At 51.8% G+C, this 19199-nt stretch overlaps 1 protein-coding gene across 1 annotated transcript in view; it reads right to left on the bottom strand.

The window, feature by feature from the left end:
- CHST15 (carbohydrate sulfotransferase 15) overlaps positions 1-1113 on the bottom strand; it is an 81945-nt gene extending 80832 nt beyond the window's left edge. The window contains exon 1 of the mRNA XM_061185657.1: positions 980-1113. The gene's annotated coding sequence lies outside the window, so the exon portion shown is untranslated. The remainder of the gene's footprint in view (positions 1-979) is intronic.
- Positions 1114-19199: the final 18086 nt, after the last annotated feature.

Genomic DNA, 19199 nt, shown 5'->3' with positions numbered 1-19199 from the left:
CTGCGGCGGGGCGCTGGGAGGGGGCAGGAAGAGGGAGCGGGGGGCAAAAGTTCAGGCCGCCCCGGGCCTCGCCGCGCCCTCGTCTCCTCCCAGGCCCGCCCCCGCGGTCCCCCTCCCGGAACCCGGTCCCACAGGCTTCGGCGCCTGGGACACCCCACCCCCCAGGCCTCCCCTCCCTGTGCGGCCGCGGGACTGGAGCCGGGGCGAGGAGGCGGTTCTGAACCGGAGTCCCGGAGAGAGTGGCAGATGCACACCTACCTGCCCCGGGCCGCGCCTGGAAACTTCCCAGAAGTGCGCCGGGAAGCGGAGCGCATGGCTGGGGAATCCCCACCCCCACCCCCATCCCCACCCCCATCCCCACCCAAAGCGCGCTCTTAAGGTGAAAGCACGGATCTGTCGGTCCGTCGGTCCTCCGCCTGCAGCGCGCCGCCCCGATTCCGACTCCTGGGGTCGTTCTCCTGGACAGCCGGCCCGTGCGTGCCCTGTGGCGTGCGCCCCCCGCCGGCCTCCGGCTGTCCGCAGCGCCACCACCCTGCCGCCGATTCCCCCGTCCCCGAGCTCCGACCGCATTTTCCCGAGCCGGGGAGGGGGGCGTGCGACCCTTCCCGCGGGGTCCCCAGCGCGCGGGGCGCCCAGAGCGCGGCCAGAACCGGCGGCGAGGGGACGCCCTCCGCTGGGGGCCGCGGTTGCCTCGGGGAGACTGGGCCGAGGGTCGCGGGGCCCAAACTTGCCTCGGCTCCGCGCGCTCGCAAGTTCATTGTCTGCCTGGGCCGTCGTCGCCGCCGCCGCGCCGGGAGCGCCGCGGGGAGTGAGGCTGCGCGCAGCCTCCGCCAGCCCGGACTCCCTACGCCCAGCCCGGGCCGCCCCCGGCGCTGCCCGGCCAGAACGCGGAGGGGCGCCGAAGCCCGGAGCCCGGAGCCAGACACCCACCCGCCGCTCGTCGCCGCCCCCGCCGCCGCGCCTGGCACCCAACTTGTACCTGAGAAGCCCGAGTCCAGCCCGGGAGCCTCTTCGGCTCCGGCTCCGCGGGAGCGCGCCCAGCCCCGCGCCTCGAGCCCCTCATCCAGGGCGCGTCAACCTGACTCCCCGAGCGCAGGGAGGAAAAGTTTGGGAGTGACGTGCGGATGGCGAATGAAACATCCGAAAAGAACCCTCCCCCCGCCCCGTGTCGCGCTGACACACATCAGCTCGAGTCTGGAATGTGAGAAAAAGGCGTGTGCGCGGAGCGGTGGGTTTGGTTCCCGCCCCCTCCCCTTCCAAGTAAACACGGCTTGTGCGATGCGGTGATTCCAAATAGAAAGCAAACCGAAACCCCTAAAGTCGGCCAATGACACCCTGCCAGAGACATTTTTAACGAACTTGGCGGTCTGGAGCCAGCCCATACGTTGATATTCAAGGCCACGGCGCTGGTGGGTTCCGCGCCCTCTGTTGTATTTTTGCATCCCGAGAAGGCTCTCCCAGGCTCTTCGGCCCAGCCTGTTTGCTTCCACGGTGAGGGAAGGCTCAGCGGGACCCCGAGCCCGGCCGGCCGCAGTGGCCCAGGGGGGCGGCAGCTCCAGGAAACCACCTGGGCTGCCCGAGGTCAAGGAAGCGGCACCAGTGGTCGACTCCCGGGCTCTTGACTGAAGATACCGTCACTTAAAGAAAAGACACTTTGAATTCTGGAAGACTCGACTCAAGCCCAGCCTCTCAGGAAACAGGTCCAAGGGACAGAAAAAAAAAAAAAAATCCTTGTCCTCAGTCACATAGCCTTTTGCCTGCCCGTGTCCCCATGGCTACAATCCAGCATCTTGTCCTCAAAGCAACAAAGCAACCAAGAGTGGAGCTAAAATGCTCCATAAATGTCAAGCGCTGGCACACCGCTGAGGGATGCGTCCTGAGGGTGCCTTTTCCCCCTTTCCTCTCTTTCTGGAAATACGTGACTTTTATTGCTTGAGGCTTCATTTCACCCCCCCCCCAAGAAACTATAACCCATCCTGAGGCCACAAACTTCTGCTCAACTGATGCAGAGGTCACAATCAGAGGATTATAACTGCAGATGGAAAGCTGGGATGAGAGGGGAATTCTTCAAAACGGTATCTTGTTTTCCTGCAAATCATGCCTCTTACATAAAGTCTACGAAGAAAGATTAATGCAGCAAAGAGACCAGCCTTAGAATCTCAGACGAGATTGCTTTTTCCATATAGACTCCACTTGGTGGGTTTTGTTCATTATTATTTTTTTAAACAAAAAGCTTTTTCTGAAAATACAATGAGCTGCTTTTTGCAGGGTTCACAATTCCCAATAGATGATGATGATGCCATTTTTCAAGGTCTTACCCACGTTGTGGCTTTGAGGCTTATTTATTAGTTCCCAAGAAAAGCCTGCCTTTCAGTAAGGTTTATAGACTCAAGTAATTGCCTCGGGGGACACAGTGCAGGGTGCTGTTAAAGAAGGTTGGTTGTGCATGCTTCTGCAAGGAAGGCCCTGGGCCAGGCAGCTGTCAGACCAGAGTGTGCAATGGGCTTAAACAAACACAGGGAAGGTTCTATGGAAACACGGAGGAGGAAATCCCCTCCTGTAAGCGTGTGTGGAACCTTATTCCACAGCCACACATACCTCGTCTTTCCTCTCCTCCCTCCAAGTAAACACACCACTCCGTTGTGGAGACAGCCAGGGCCCACCCAGATCACTTTCAGATTCAGGTGTCAGAAATCTCAGTTGACTCAGAACAAACTGTTTTTAAGTAAAATCACGGTGCCGCTTTGATATGGATTCCACCAGGGACTTTCTAAAGGTATTTATATACGTGACTGAGATTAACTGGATGGCAATTTTTCCCCTCAACATCAATTTCAAAAAATCACCCAAGAATTGCACTTGAGTCTTTTATTCTGGAGAGTTGAGAGAATACCCAAAGGCCAGACGTGTGAGTGAGTGGGTGGGTGAGTAGATGGATGGGTAACTGTGAGAGAGGCTGGTGCCAACATGACATTGGCAACTAATGGGTAAAAAAATACAAGTAATTTAAGAAAACAAATATCCCCTCACCATATGCACACGTAGGCCTCCATAATTCTGGAATTAAATTGTCTGGCTTCAACCCCTATTGCTGACACCAACGAGCTGAGTGACTTTGGGCAAGTCACTTCTTTCTTTGCCTCAGTCTGGGGCCTATAATAGCCCCTACAAGCAGTAAATTGAATTATTGACCCCATGGGGGTATTACGCTTCTACATCTTTGTCACAGCCTCATAGCACATGGAATGTGCTTCCCCATCCCTTGACTTTGGACTTGGTCATATGACTTGCTTTAGACAATGAGATTTTGAAGAATGTGACTGAATCAGAGGCTTGACATGTGTTGCAGGGCTGGGCTTGCTCTCCTGTGCTTTGGATCCATAATGAGAAGAACACATCCTGAGAAGCTGCTGCCTCTTCCAGCAAGGCTCCAGAATAAACACACATGGAGCAGACCTGAACTCAACTTGCAGCCTGGAGCCAAGTGACCCAGCCTGGATTCAGAACTGCCTCAGCTGACCTACAAACACATGAACAAGGGGGAAATGCTTGTTGCAAGCTATTGAATGTTGGAAATTTTGTTACATAGCATTATTGTGGAAGTGGCTGACTGATACATTCCCTCAGTGGGCTGGTGTGAAGACTAATGATACAGTGTTTGAAAAACATTAAGCATAATTCTTAGGACCTAGTAAGAGCTCAGAAATATTAGCTATTATTAGTAATCAATATTACTGAAAGTGGTTTTGCATATAATAGTCACATAAGAACTGTTATTGAACTGGTTAATTGAATTAATGAACAAGTATTACTTGAGTAAAGATTCTATGAGAATGCAAGCACATCAGAAAACTGGAAGACCAGGGACCTGCCATGATCCCCAAGTTACATTCATTCATTCATTCATTCATTCAACAGACACTCCCTGAACCTCTGCTCTGTGCCACACACTGGAGTGAATGTTGGAGCCACTAAGAAGATTAAGTCTCCAAACCCTCCTGAGGATGGAGACCTACAGATCCCCACCATGTGACAAACACTACTAAGTACTTCCCCGTGCTACATCATTTGACCTTCACAACAGCCTTGTGAGCCAATATTATTTAATCCCCATTTTTCAGGTGAGGAGACTGAGGCTCAGGAAAAAAAACAACATAGGAAAAGACCAAAGCCCACTCCTATACCTTTAGTGTGCACTCGTACCAGTGAATTCAAGTTCATGGTGGGCACACCCATCAGGTAAGCGTAGTGAGAATAAAGAAGTAAACACCGCTGTGTCACTCTCCAGGCGTCTTATGTGCAATTTGCTTAAGAAATACTGAAGCTTGGGGGACCCAAGTTCTGCTTCTGTAAGCCCTTGAGCCCCTCTCTGACTCTCAGTTTCCCCACATGCAGGGGAGAAGGACCTTGAAAGCTGCGGCTCTGGCATCTTCTAAAGCTCTTGATTCAAGAGGCATTGCTGTTGGAAGTTCATTTTAAAGGGATTAAGGGATGGGAATCACAGTGCAAGGAACTGGCCCAGTAATTTGAAAGTGGGGACAACAGACCACTTAAGGGGAAAGGAGATAAGGTCGGGCCATGGGCACTGCTCATTACAAGCCCCAACTCAACAGCCGCAACCTTGCCTTTGGTCATTCCACCATGTGAGCATTAAGACCAGAGCATTTGGGGTCTTCCAAGAAACTTCTGTTAGAATGGAATGCCCCTTTTACATGTCAGAGGACTTAGTTTTCAGCTAACGCCTTAATTTTCAGTTAACACTTTAGCAGAGACTGGGATGAAGTTCAATTCACATTCAGCTTATTCCCCAACTCGAGGTTGTTTCCAAGGGGACGGCATTGGGGGGTGGGGACTGCCAGAGTCAGAGTTCCTGTGCTGGGAAGGGCTGCTCCTGAGGGCCATGGGGCCCCTGGGGATCAGTGCACAGGCTCTCCAATTTGTTTCGTTGGAGCTGGCTTCAGATCTCTGCCACCAGCAGCGACCTGCTTCCAGCCCTGTGACTTTGACGAATTTAGACTGCTCAGTAACCTGAAGTGCATTTCAATTTCATAAATTTAAAAATACTGTGGTTAGACAGATCCCTTCTGCAGTAATGCATCCATTAAGTGCACTTGAAGCCAATTTTGGTATGCTAATCCATCACAAATCAACGTGAAATTTAGGTTCTTGTGAAAATTTCCTACACTCGATCCAAAACCTCAACCAGATTTAGGATAATAACAAATTCCTTAAAGCTGCAGGCTTCAACTCTGTATCGAAACTTCAGTGAAGAAAGCAATGGGGCCAGTTTTAAACAAACGTCGGAATGGGTGTGTTTACACGAGCATTGCCTATTCTAATGGGGTCCCCCCCCGGGGGTCAGTTCACTTACTCTAAAGATGCTGCCACAGCTGAAAGGTTTTAGAACTCTATTTTGAGTTCCCTCCAGGGAAATCTGTAAGCCCTTTGAGGGCAAGAAGAGGGTCGGGTAAGTCTCTGTGTTCCCAGCCCCTAGCTCAGAGCCTGGCACAACGGACACATCCAGTGAATGACCCAGGTGGAATTTCCTGGCTTGATTAGCGACTTGTCCACCAAATTATTTTCTAAAATCAAATGCCTTCCCCACCAATGAAGACTGGGGATCCAAAAAGCACAGGCAGAAACCTCTGAAGGAAAATCAGATGAAGACTCTAAGTGGTTTTAGTGATGACAGCATCATCACCTCTTCATCCTGCACGAGTGAGCGTATGGCCAGTAATTGGTGATAAAAAGAACCTACAGGTGATGAAAGAGACGTAATGTCATTGTTATCACCACCTAAGACCGTTGCTGCCAACTGTTGGCGGGCGTCGCCTATTAACTGGATGTTTTTAGCTGCATAATAGACATTTCGCCAGTAAGATAAAGTTTACAGCTGGTAGCATTTTCACTTACTCGCTTCTGTCATAAAATCTCCAACCCACCCAACAGCAAAAATGAGCTGTTGACTTAGTAAATTTAAAGTAGCATTGCCTGCCCTAGCTGTGAAATACCTGAGCCTTCTAAACACGTTTCATTTTCCTGGCTGAGCATTTAATGCAGTCACATGTTACAAAGCCCTGCTTGGGAGGATGAGGGGAATGACACACCCACACTCAGAGGCGCCAAGCAGCTGTTGGTGATTTGCACCCCCTTCCTGCCCAGCTTTGCTGCTGGGCTAGCCAAAAGGCTAGCGGCTCTTGCCCGCATCACTTCTTCAGGGAACATTTCCCGAGTGGGTCCAGGGACACCACTCATGAGCTCCCAGAACAGCAGCCCTGCCCTCTAGAGGCTCACAGTCTAAAAGGACACAGACAGGGAAAACCAAGTGTCAAGCCTGTGCCAGTGCTGGGGCAGGGGCCCGGGGGGGTGGGGGGGTGGGGGGGGCAGCTTTGTCATGCACTCAATAAGAAGCTGGCCTGCATAAGCGTCCCCAACCCCCAGTCATCCAGGGTGCTCTCAGATTTTGCTTTATCTGGAACAGTGATTCACTTACCACGTTCTTTCAATATGCTCACATAGAAGCAATTTACATACTGAAATATATACAGATGAAGCTGTAAGGTGGCTGGGAGTTGCTTCAATAATGGGGTGTGGGAAGAGGTTGGGGCACAGAGAAATGGCACTGGCCACGGGCTGATGACGGTTGGAGCTGGAAGGTGGGGTGTTGGGCACCCATCTCTATTTCTGGTCTGTGTTTGGAAAGCCCCACAGTAAAAAGAGTTTAAAAATTATTCTTATAAAAGATGAGTTATTTCCTTGTGAATGGAAAAACCACTATCATTCACCATAAAAATTTGTCAAAAATTAAATATAATTAAAAAAAAAAAAAAACAAAGTGGTTAAATTCCAGCCAGGTACTGAGAGGTGTTTTCTCCCTGTTAATACTCCCTGTTAGGAAAATTAGCAAGTGTCAGAGTTTAAGGACTAGAACCCAGTGAGCTTTCGCACTGGGATAGTTTTTAAGAGGACTTCACAATTTTCTTTAAATCCTTCTGATCTAACTTTCCCAGTAAGCATCTCCATTATATTTAATGCCTGGTCCATGTATCCCTAAAAGTCCCCTGTGGCCTGGACAAGCTCTTGAGGCCCCTCTGGACTCTGCAGTGTCCCAGACTGTAACTGTGTGTGTGCAGAGAGGGGATGTGGATGGGGAGGGGTCAGAGGGTGGAGAGGAACAGCCCAGGCCACCAGGGAGAGTCCCCTTAGGTGAAGAAAGCTTGGGCTCCGAGTTTGCCCTCCTCTGACCTTGGCACCTGAACCTCTTCTCCAAATCTCACTCCCCTCACGACTCAAGACTCAAGATCCAAAGCATTGCTCATACCCCGACCGCAAGCTGGCCCTGGGAAAGAGCCTGGGGGCCTCCACACCTTAAATGAATGTCTAATGAAGGCCATTCTCCCATCCCCAGGTCTCAGAGGAGACTGCAGGTAGCTTTTTTATCTCCTAAGTCTCAGGCATCCTGAACATTTGAGGAGGTTGAGATGGGAGGTACTCAGCCAAGGCACGACTTGAAGGCCTAACCCATGGGCCGCATCAGTGGAACTAACAAGACGCTGGCATCACGCCAAGTCCATCCATCCAGAATTGAGCTGTGGGCCCTTCTGGTCAACTGTGAGGTAGGCCTGATGACTTCCTGGTGCTTTGCAGTGACCTGGTCTCCAACCCACCCCAGTTTCCCAAGGACACGGGCAGAGCAAGGAGATGTGCCAACTGCCTGGCTATACCGTGGCCACAGGGGAGGGAAGGGGAGAGAGTAGGACCAGTCCCTCCCCGGGAATACAGGGTGCTCTCCCGGCCTCACGGCTGCACAGAGACAGGGGAAGAGGATGTTTCTTGCACACCTGTCTGTTGCCAGGCACTCTGCTGGGGGCCGTGCACATTCCTTCCAGCCGAGACACTGTTGAGGGGACGAGAGGTGGGCAATGGGGAAGGGTGGGGTCTGGGGCACTGTGGAGCACACACACCCATCCAAGGAGATAGCTGGGTCTCAGTTCCTGCTAGATGGGGCATGGGAGCCAGAAATCTGAGTTTTATTGTGAAATAGCTCAATTTTAAAAGTAATCTTGGATTGGCAACTAAATCAGAGAAAAAAATTATATGGCACAGTGGGAACCAACCCATTCAGATTGCAGGAGAGATGTCTACAGGCTACCACTTCCGTAGCTCTGTACCAATGGCTCCTGACACTTCAGCAAGCTGCTTCTGTGAAGGTCTGGGAGGGGCTAAGAGGTTATCATCCCATTTTACAGGTCAGAAAACTGAGGCTCAGATAGTTGCCCAAAGGCACACAGCTTTGCAAATAGCAGAGCAGGAGATGGGGTGGGGCCCATTGCCCCTTGAATCAGTGCTCTGTTTGGGGTACCCCCCCAACCCAGAAGTGGACCAGAAGTCACCTAAGAGTCCCATCCAGAAGGTTAGCTCTGAAAAGGCTGGAGCACTCAGTCAGAGGTCTCCTCCAGGAGCCTCAGAGGCCACCAGTCACCTCACTCCCGATTTGCATACTTACACACCAGTGGCACACGCCAATGACTGTGAGCATTCTCAGATGACAATGTTACAATTACAATCCTCAGAGCAGTTTGTCATTTCTCGTGTATTCCCTTTTTTGCCTGGCCAAGCCAGCCTGTATCATGGTAGTTGTGATGTATCTGGCCTCTGGTTGGCCTGCAGGAGGGAGAATTCTGGGAGGAAGGAGTCAAGAAGTGAGAAGGGTCTGGACCCAGAGACCCGTGTGCGCTGCAGCATATGCAGGCCTGCTGTCCCTCTTTCCTGAGCCGGGAGGACCCACCGTCTTTGCGCCCAGTTGAGGGAGGAACTATTTTTCCACAGGTGCCCACTGGGGGCTGCATCGGAGATAAGCCGCCTTCTCCATGCACTGGCACTGATCTCCCCGCAAGGCTGGGTCTCTGTGAGTCCTGGGTGTCCTGTCATGGGGCCCCCCTGAAACCAGCCTCTTGCCGGGCTTCCCTCCTGCTTCACAGGGGCCCAGGACCCCCGAAGTCCACCCCTTCGATGCTCACCTCAAAAGGAGCCGAGGGGTGCTTCTCCCCCTTCAGCAACCAGGATGCAGACATTTGTACAATGTATCTTGTCAGCCAAACTAAGTCATCCCTCCTCAGGCCGTGATCAGGGCCTACAGCTGCTGGTCTGTCCGGGTCGGTGTGAAAACAATTATTTCTTCTTTCAAATCAGCCAGAGAGCTAAGCTGATATTTGAGGAGTCAAGGAATCAAATATTCATAGAAACGACTGCATGATTCTTTTTTGGAATATTAATTATGTGAAGGGAACAACAGAACCAGTTTTTGTCGTTTTTTTTCTGTTAAGCCCCAGTGAAGGAGGTGTCCCCAGACTCTGCTAAAAGCCTAACACAAATAAGCAAGGTCCCACAAGCCGCTGCCTGACCTCATTCGGGACCTGCCCTCGGTAGAGGCCACGGTAACAACAGCACCAAAAAAAAAAAAAAAAAATCATACCTGGAGTACCTCTAGGGCTTTACAATTTGCAGACACTTTTGCATTCGTCCAGTCCTTTGGGCCCCTGTACCTAACTCTTAAAGATCCATATGCGACATATTAATGCACCATTTTATAAAGAAGCAGTAGTCTCAGCGAGAGAAAGGTTCTTGCCCAAGGACTCAGCTCAGAAGTCCTAACTGTAAAGGAAGGATTCAATCCAAGGCCAGTGCTTTCCCTACTAAACCCTCTTCACTCAGCAGAAAAATCTCAGCCTCATCGCGGCCCTGAGGAAAGTACATTATTCCACCCATTTTATACATAAGGAAACTGTAACTGAGAGAGCGTCACCTTGGGCCACTTCCCAAACCCCCTGTAACATTCACCCACCCATCCTTTCACCCTAAGGAGGCTCCTGGCACCCTAGGACCCTGACCCATTTTTTCCGGGATAAGGGACCCACAAGGGTGATGGCATTCAAGGGTGTTTTTTAGTTCTGTTGCTTTCCAGCTCAGTATTTTAAAAATATCAACACACCAGAACCACAGAACACAAGGTTTTCTGCACCTTGGCTAATTTCCTGCTGACTCAACCAGGCTGGGAAAGAGGCAATAGTGGTAACTTCTCTGGCCGGGTGTGAAAAATATTTATTGTTGAATAGTCCTCTGTTTAATAAAAGGCGGTCAGGCCTCTCTACAGGGCAGAGAAGCTCCCACAAGTGTGGCTGTCCTTCCCAAGCCTGTCACTTTCGTGCAGGAGGATTCAGGTGAAGCTGCTTTCTCTTTTGTTCTAGCAGGGTTTTTGTCTTCTCTCTGCAGAGGCCGGGTGCAGCCGCAATTTACGGAAGCCAGAGCAAAACTTCCAGTTCCTATTTTCACCCCAATATGCTTTTCCTCGGTGAGGCTGGCAAATAAATGACCTGACCCATCTGCACCTCCGTTTACCCATCTGCGAAATGGCTAGAATAAAATGCAGGTATTGATTGATTTGTAAAGAGCCTGCCTCTGATTCATCTTCAAATAACCTCCATGTTCAGGGCCAGGGGGCTCCTCCCTGGAGGCTGAACGTGGCTCTATGTTGACTCGAAAAGAGCCTTTGAAATGCCAGAGGAAACGACAAAAGACATCAGGGCACACGAAAGCTACCTCTCCTATTCAATAATGCTCGAGGCTTTTGATGATGCTTATGTGAGTAGCTCCTGTCTGCGGAGGACCGGGTGAGAGAGCCAGTTTCAGAAGGGAGCCCTTTACAGTATATTGGATTCCAAATCCCAAAGACCAAAGACGGGGGGTTAATCATGTTTCAATTACCTCAACGGTTGCAAAGACTGATACCGATGTGATGTGTCCCGGCCATCCTCTGTGTTAAAGCTGTACTTCCATATGCCATAATTAGCATCTCAATTTTTGTCCCCCAACCCTTCCCAGCCTGCCCCGGGATCGGATGTGTTCAGCCTGGGAATTGATCACCAGCTTCAGAACTTCAGCAGCTGAGATGACGCGTGGTGCTTTTTAATCTCCCCCCCACCCCCCGCCTTTGTTCTTCCAGGCCTGGCTGGTTTCCCTGTCTCCTCCAAGCACGCCCAGCAGGGGTCTGTGGACGGAGGGCGGGTGACAGGCGGTGTTTGGTGTGGCACCCGGGAGATGGGACGGGCAGGACGGCTGTGCTCTGTGGATTGGTTGCTCTTTAGCCCAGGCCTCTCTCCCAAGCTCTGTATGTCCCGTGGCCGGGGCAGAGGCACCAGACTTCATCTGGTGCCCAGCTGCCCCAGCCTCCCTGATCCCACCTCAGGGAATGGCAGTCCCCCAGGCGAGGAGGCTGGGAATTGCCCTTCATCCCTTCTTCCCCACTTCCCACGGGTCTCTTGATTCTGCTTGTTGATGGTTCAAGGCGCTGTCTCCTCCTCCCGCCTCATTGCCATGGGCCCGCCTCAGGCCTCCACTCCCCTTGCCCAGATCCCTGCCTCCCAGTGGGTCTCCTTGCCTCCACCCTGCCCCAAGCCCCCACCTTCCTTGCTCTCCTAACCGCAGGAGCCCTGATCGACTCTCAGTTTCTAGCACTGTTCTTCTCATCCCTGGGCCCTCCCTCCACCTGGGGGGCTCTCCCCGCCCACACCCTCTGCATGGCTTCCCCCATATCCCAGCCCTCCCTGCGGTTCGATGGGATCACATGAGTTCTGGCCAGGGGACTGCCTGTAGGATGACGCGTGTCATTTCCAGCTGAAGCACAGAAGAGCAGGTGGGAACTCTCCCTGTGCTGTCTGGGGAGGGGGTGGACCCCGCAGGCCAAAGCAACCTCCATCACTGAGTCACCGTAAGGTGGACACCTGATGTCCAGTCTCTCAACATACATGGCCTGTGTGTGAACAAGAAACAAATTGTATGTGTCAATCCCCTGAGACGTCAGTGTTGCAGTGACTGTAGCAGAGGCCTCGCCCACCCAGATTCATGGCCTGGGGAGCTCCCTTCCCTCTTCCACACACTCAAGAGCCACCCCCTCTAGAAGCCAGTGAAACTCAGGTCCCCAGCCTATGCTTCTACAGTGTCCTGCGATTTACCCAAAGGGAGGAACTTTGTCATCACCATCATTGTAGTCCCTGTCACCATCACCATCATCACCACCATCATCACCATCGTTCATCATTTCATGATGACTGTCTGAATGCTGTACGCACATACCACATCTCATCTAATCCTCATGATCAAGTGTATACTATTTCTTCTTCCCATTTTGCAGACCAGGAAACTGAGGCTCAGAGAGGTTACGTGGCTCGTTTAGTTGCCCAGGTGCCAAGGGACGGTCTGTCCAAGCCCACAGCTGGACCCCTTCCTTATCCGCTTCTCTATGCCCGGCACTCAGCACAGATTCTAGCACACAGTGGGTGCTCGCTGAAGTTTGTCGAATGAATTCATGAATGATGCTTGCTTTCTGGCCTTCCTTTTATGTAGTAGACCTCAGGGGAGAGGTGGGGCTTCCCCCTGGTGCTGGGACAAGTGGCAAGTTATGCCCAGAAAGATCCCCACCACGCCCTCTCCCTCCAGGGCAGCTCACACCAAACATTATCTCTCAGCTCAGTTTGCAGAAGACTTTCGTGTGTGATGGAGCCTGGTTTTTTGTTTTGTTCTGTTTTGTTTTTGAAAGGAAACTGTGAAAGGATGGGATGGACACAGTCCTCATCACTTGCTTCTACTCTGACACTGGGATTCAGAGGCCTTGGCCCCTCCAGTCCTAGAATAGCCCCCTGGCCACCACCCCCAAATTTGCACAGCCCTCCCCGTGTGTAAAGCACTTTTCAAGCATCTTATGTCATTTGATTCTGAGATACAGACTTATTATCCCCATTCCCTAGATGAGAACACTGAGACCCAGAGATGTTGGGCAATTACCCCTACCCAGCCAGCTCCTGAGAAGCCCACCTGCAGTTTGAGCTCAGGTCCCTCTGACATCAGAGGCCACATGATCTCCCAGCCCCACGTTGCCTCTGCTCTGGGGGGCAGAGGAGGATTGCTGGGCTGGGCCCTGAGGCCAGTCGTCATGACCACTGGGAGGAGGGGAGAGAGAGGAGCTTGCAGGCAGCCATGGTAGCCTGTCTCTGGTGTCACATTTAGCACAAGGGAGCCATTATGCTGATTGTCTTCCTTCCTGGGCAAAAAGAAAATCGAACCCAAGGTAACAAGTGAGAAGACTGTCTGAAAGACCCCAGGGAGGCCAGTTCCTGGAGGGGGCTTGGAGGCTGGGAGAAGAGCTGCCAGGTGAATAGACAGTTTGGATTTTGTGCTTTAATGGCTGGCTGTGTGATGCCAGGCTCTGGGAGAAGAGAGAGGCTCAGTGCTGCCCAGCGGACAGGGGCATCTTACAACGGCTGTGCTCAGCTGCCCAGTCGCTTGGCCTCCAGGAATCAGCTGAAAGTCGTTGTTTGTCTCTTTCCACCAGCCTGGCCTGATGTGAGACCCACTGAGACAGCCAATTGGATTTGAATTCACTCCCCATGATTGGCTCATGGTCTCTCCGGGGGATGAGACAATCCACAACCAAAGGCCATCGAAAGAGACAGAAGAAGAAAGGGTCCCTCTTCTTCCTTGGGACAGTGGGATGCCCAGAGCAGCTGTGACTGTCTCGCTTCCAGCCTGAGGACAAATCCATCATGCAGGATTGGGTAGAGCTGATGGGATCGGGGGAAGTGAGGTCAGAGCCTTGACATCCCATCTAGAGCATGCCCTGCTCTGGACTTCTGGGTTATGAGATGACAAATGTCCTTACAGTTGAAACCAGTTTGGATTGAGGCCTCTTATTCCTCAGAGCAAAATCATCCTAAATGGATGCACCAGGAGTCTGGGTCTTATCCTGGAGGCAGTGGAGAACAGGTGGAAAATCTGGTGGTGGATGGATGGGTGGGGGACTGATGTGTTAACACAGGGTCCCCAACCCCCGCGCCACGGACCGGTACCGGTCCGCGGCCTGTTAGGAACCGGGCCACACAGCAGGAGGTGAGCGGTGGGTGAGCTCCCCATCACTGGCATTACCGCCTGAACCATCCCCCTGCCCCACCCCGTCCGTGGAAAAATTGTCTTCCACGAAACCCGTCCCTGGTGCCAAAAAGGCTGGGGACCGCTGTGTTAACAGATGGACAGACAGCCACTGCCTGGTCAAAAAACAAGAGGCTGCCATAAAGGATACAGGGTCTTGCAAAGGGGGCTTTGGGAGTTAGGAGCAGGAAGGACTGGCATCTAGTAGGAGCTAGAAGCCACCAGCCCACGCCACCCCCCACCTGGGAAAGAAACTTCACCAGGCATGGGAAGTTCACCCATCCTGCCACTGGGAATGTGCCACAGCCTAGAAGGTCATCAGACATCCAACGTGATAGGGCACCCACCAGAGGCACAATGCCCATCACCTCTCCGCCCACAGACAGCGCTGTGCCTGCCATGTCAACACGCGGTCATTGGAGAGCATCTTTAATTGAAAACACAACCACGTAATCACAGCCATCACCTCCTAATTCCCTTTACCATTAAACAATGGGAGAATCTCATATCAGAAGCCCAGGAAGCGCCAGTGTGGGGTCTTCAGAGAAGAGAATGGATCAAATTAGGACATTTGATCTTGTGTGTGCTACTCTGATGAGTCACTCAGCCTGAGACTGTCGCCTGCTGTACCCTAAATGTTCATTAAATGTTTGGTGAATTGACCACAGGATGCTCAGGGCATTCACCAGATGTTTGTGTGGAGCTAACCCCAAATCTCTTGGAAGTCTTTGCTGGGGAGTCACATGGAATCACACACCCCTGGGTTTACATCATGGCTCTGCCATTTCCTGACTGGGTGACCACAAGGCCATCACTTTACTTCTCTGCACCTCGGTTTCCCCAAACACTTTTTTGCAAGGGTTAGATCCTCTTCAGGTAGAGGGGAGGGCCATGGCTTTTTGGAGGAATTGAAGGCGGAGGATTAAAGTGGGGTGGAGGGAGGGGGGACGTGAGGGGAAGAACAAAGCTGGAAGAGGGGACTCTCTGGCTTATAATTAGAAATGAACATTTTTCTGTTCTCAGCCTCCTAAAATTTTACTCTCTTCCATAGATTCACTATTACACCTTTGAGTTCAGCTTAAATAGATTGTTTTGAAAATGCGTTGCATGTTGGCCCAGCTGAGCCGCAGCCCTCCTGAATCCACATCATCACAACCTGGAAAAGGTAGTGCTCCAATGGACCCCCAAGGCTTCAGCACACTTGTGCTCAGCTGGCCATAGAGAGAGCCTGCCCATTTACCTCTGACTTCAAACCTTTAAGGCTCATAGGTCCCTATCTCCTTTCTGAAAAGGGTTCGTGGGTTCATTTTTCCATCAGCTTTCAAGTCTGCCACAGCATCTCCAGGACCGCAGCCTATGCAGCCAGCATTATAGATTACAGATGAACCCAAGGTGTGGGACTTTCACACACTTGTGGATGGGAAAGCCTGGGAGTGCAGAAATTACATTGGTTCCAGTGGAAACAGAATCTTCCTATCCAAGAAGTCCATGCAAAAGATGCCTTTGTTCTAGAACATTGTCTACATTTCTCCCTCTGACCTGATTGCCCTATAGTGTCCCTTACCCTGTTGTATGTAAATGGTGGTCTGAGATCACTGCCCCTACTAACATATGAAAAATCTTCCCATTCCATTGATTGCCATCATTGGTGACTCCCCTTCCACCATAATTCCTGCAGACTTAAGAACAGAACATGATGTGAACACAGAAAAATGAGGGGGCAGAGGGATAGAGAGAGCAGAATCCAACAATATACCTTTGTTCCACCCCTCCCCCGCACACACACACAGTCTCCACCCTGGGGAGGGCCTGGCCAGAGCTGGACAAGATGTCGGGGACCTCACCAAGCAGGCAGGACACCAACCCTCATGACAGCAGGGAAACTGAGACAGAGGCCAGCCCTGGGACTGGGCCTGCACCACAGAGGGGAGGGAACCAACCCCTCCGGAGGTGCTCCTGGGAGGATGCCAGGTCCGTGGGCTCTGGGGGGCTTCTAGGACGTACCATCTAGTGGATGGTTAAGAGTCTCATATCCCATCTCAGGCCCTGGAAAGTCTGGTCGGAAAGCTCAGGACAAAGCAGTGACTCGTGTTCCTAATAACATGAACGTCACTCACAATGCCACTGGGTAGGGTTTTCTAGGACTAACTACCTGCACCCTGGAAGGTGACATGGAGATGGATGGTCAGAAAAAGCCATATAGATTTCAGTGTCTTTTTAAAGACTGTATGTAAAGAATGCAGGCAGGGGCTTCTGATGAATATGGAAGTAGAACGTTCCCCTCTTATTTTGAAAGTACCAGAAATGAATAGCCTCCTGAAGCTCGAAGAATGCTCTGCTGGGTCATATTGATCATCTTTGGGGCCAGAAATTGTTTTGCAGTTGTTCCTGATTGAAAGGTTTTCTATTAATTCCTACTGGCGGGCAGAATAAAAAATATCGAGTACCTAATTGCCTTTGAAATAATTACACCCCCAAATGTAATATCTTAACCAACGCATCATGCAATCGATGTTTTGCTGAACTAGAGAGGTTTGGGAGGCAATGGAAGGTCAGCCCTGGATGGGGGGAGGGGAGCGCTAAGGCACTGGGTGATGGGGTTAATGCATGTTACCCGCAGCTTGAGTCCTGGCTTCCATCTGCAAAGCTGGTGGCTGCCATCTGCAAAGCTGGTGGCTCCCACCAGGGCATTAGAGACACAGAAGCAGGGGCCCTTTGCTGGAGGCAGCTGTGGGGTAAAGCAGAAAGCATTAAACTAGGAGTCAGAGACATGAGCTGGACCAGCCACCATCCTGACCCAGCAACCTGGGGGAAGCTAGTCAACCCCTATGTTTCTGTCTCCTCTTCTGCAAAATGAGATAGACCGAGACCAACCTCAGGGCGGGTTGTGAAAATCCCTTGCAATACCTCACTAATGTAGGTGGAAACGTTTTGTCATCTACAATTCATCCATCCATTTATTTTAAAAATATTTATCTAGCCCCTGCTCTAGACCAGCACTGTTCTAGGTAGTAAGGTGACAGCCATGAATAAAGTAGACCAGATCCCTGCCTTCAGGGAGATTAACTCTAGGGAGGTGGCTAAGATTCGGTAGCATGCTAGTGACGTGTAAGCAGAAAAAACAAATCAGGGAGGGAAGAAGTAACGGGTTGGGCAGAGAGAAATTGGCAACGGCGAATATAGACGATATTCTCTAGCAGCATAGCTGTGAAAGGAAGGAACGGAATGGAGTGGCAGACGGAGGGGAAGTGGGGTACAAGAGGAGTTTTGGTTTACAGGGAGAAGCACAGCATGGTACGATGTTGATGAGGGTGAACCCATAGAGAAAGGAAGCCTTGATGTGGGAGGAGGAGAAATTGCTAGAGCAGTGTCTTTAGAGCAAGAGAGATAAGATGAGATCTGGTGCCTGATGGCTGGACACAGACGTGGTCCATCCACATTGCATGGAGAGAAGACAAAGATTGTGAAGGCAAAGAAGCAGGTGGGTGGGGAGCTTGTGGACAGTCTCCTAGGTTGCTCTAATTTTTTCTTGGAAGCAAGTGCATGGCCATCAGCAGAGAGAGGCGATGGGGCTACAATCTGCCCCTCAGTCCATGCACTGAGCACTTCCAGGGTTTCCTAAGGATGGAGAGGGCTTGCTTCTCAGACAGCGATCCTGACTCCCTTCCCAGTACACCTAGGGATGTAAAAGATGCCACGTGTTTTGCAACATCTCAACTGAGTCGCAGGGGTGAGGACACCTTCCTGCCAACATTATTTCCTCCATCCCAGGTCACAGACTGGAGCACAGCGCAGCATAGCTGCACCCTTCTTTCTCCTTCTGGCGGGAACCCTGCCCGCACTGCTAATTCGATCCCCTTTAGCACATCACTTTCAGAGCATTGGCGTGGAATATTTTAAGTGACTGTTCTAATTGCCCTTAGCTCAGCCCCCTGAATACTTTTTTTAAAAAAGCCCTAATGCTCATACGTTCCACAGAGATTTTGAAAAAAGAATAGAAAATGAAATAGCACTTTTTAAAAACCACTCGATGTTATCCTAAAGACACCTTCCATTTGAAATTTCCCTTCAGCCTGAAGCCTAGGAGGTGGAGGCTCCGGGAGGGGGTTGGGCCAGGCCTGGAGGGGGAGGAGCCTGAGGGAGGGGCCTTTGGCTTCTGAGAGCCCAGCTCAGGCTTGTCTTCAGATAACGGACTTGGCTCCGATCCACGCTTGATAAAATCAACACCCTTTTGTAAAGATGCTTCAGGGCTGAGAGCTGGAAGACCGCAGAGGAAGATCCATTTCCCACTCTGCTCAGCACTGACAGCTTCAGAAGCAGCCCCCGGAACGGACAGCAGCCCAGGGCACCGGCTGGAAAGGCCCAGGCTCGGGGAGGAGGCCTCGCCCTCCCCTGTCTCAGACCCCAGGCCCAGCCGAGAAAGAGGCTTGGGGGGACACACCTCTTCCCACAACTAGCACCGTTGGGGGGACGAGGGTCCTTCAGCAGCGGGCCTGTGCCAGCATCTGTGAGCATGGGCCCAGGGCAAGGGCACGGAAGTCCTTTGGGACACACCTGGCAGGACAGGATGCGGCCAGGTGCTGACCAAGGTCTGAGCGAACACGGCCGCCCAAACGCAGCCAGCCTCGATACCACCAAGTGTCCCCCGATGTCTCCCTACCCTTCGTCCCTATTTTGGCCCTTTGGCAGCTTTAGGCACCAGTGGTCACCCTCCTCCTGGAAGTCTCCTCTCTCCCTCTCTGCCTGGTTCTGCTCCAACAGCTCTGGCCCTTCCCTGTCTTACGGCTCCTCCCCAACCTGCTTTTTAAAAGATTTCTCCTGCAGCCCCTTCTCTGCTCTCCGTGCGATTCCAGCCACCCTCCTGATCCTTGTTTATTCAGTCAACAAATATTTGGGCACCCAGTGTGTGCCAGGCTGACAGAGGCGACCAGACACCAGCATGACATTTTCATGGGGGAGGCCAATAGTGAGAAAGAAAACATGTGGATCACAAAAGCTCCAGTCTCAAAAGTCTAAACTCTTTCCCCAGTTCTCCTCAAGTGGAGAATCTGGGACAGAATGTCAGGATCCCAGGGCCCCAGCCTCACTCAGCTCTGTGACCCTGAGCGAGACACGTAGCCTCTGTGGGCCTCAGTTTCCCCATCTGTAGGATGGCAAAGTTGGAACCTAGTCTCTAGATCAGCCCTGTCCAGCAGAATTTTCTGTGATGACAGGCACAC

This window comes from Eubalaena glacialis, chromosome 1 (genome assembly GCF_028564815.1).
Source record: "Eubalaena glacialis isolate mEubGla1 chromosome 1, mEubGla1.1.hap2.+ XY, whole genome shotgun sequence".
Classification (NCBI taxonomy): domain Eukaryota; kingdom Metazoa; phylum Chordata; class Mammalia; order Artiodactyla; family Balaenidae; genus Eubalaena; species Eubalaena glacialis.
The sequence above is the reverse complement of the archived record's forward strand: the minus strand, read 5'-3'. Positions and strand labels throughout refer to the sequence as shown.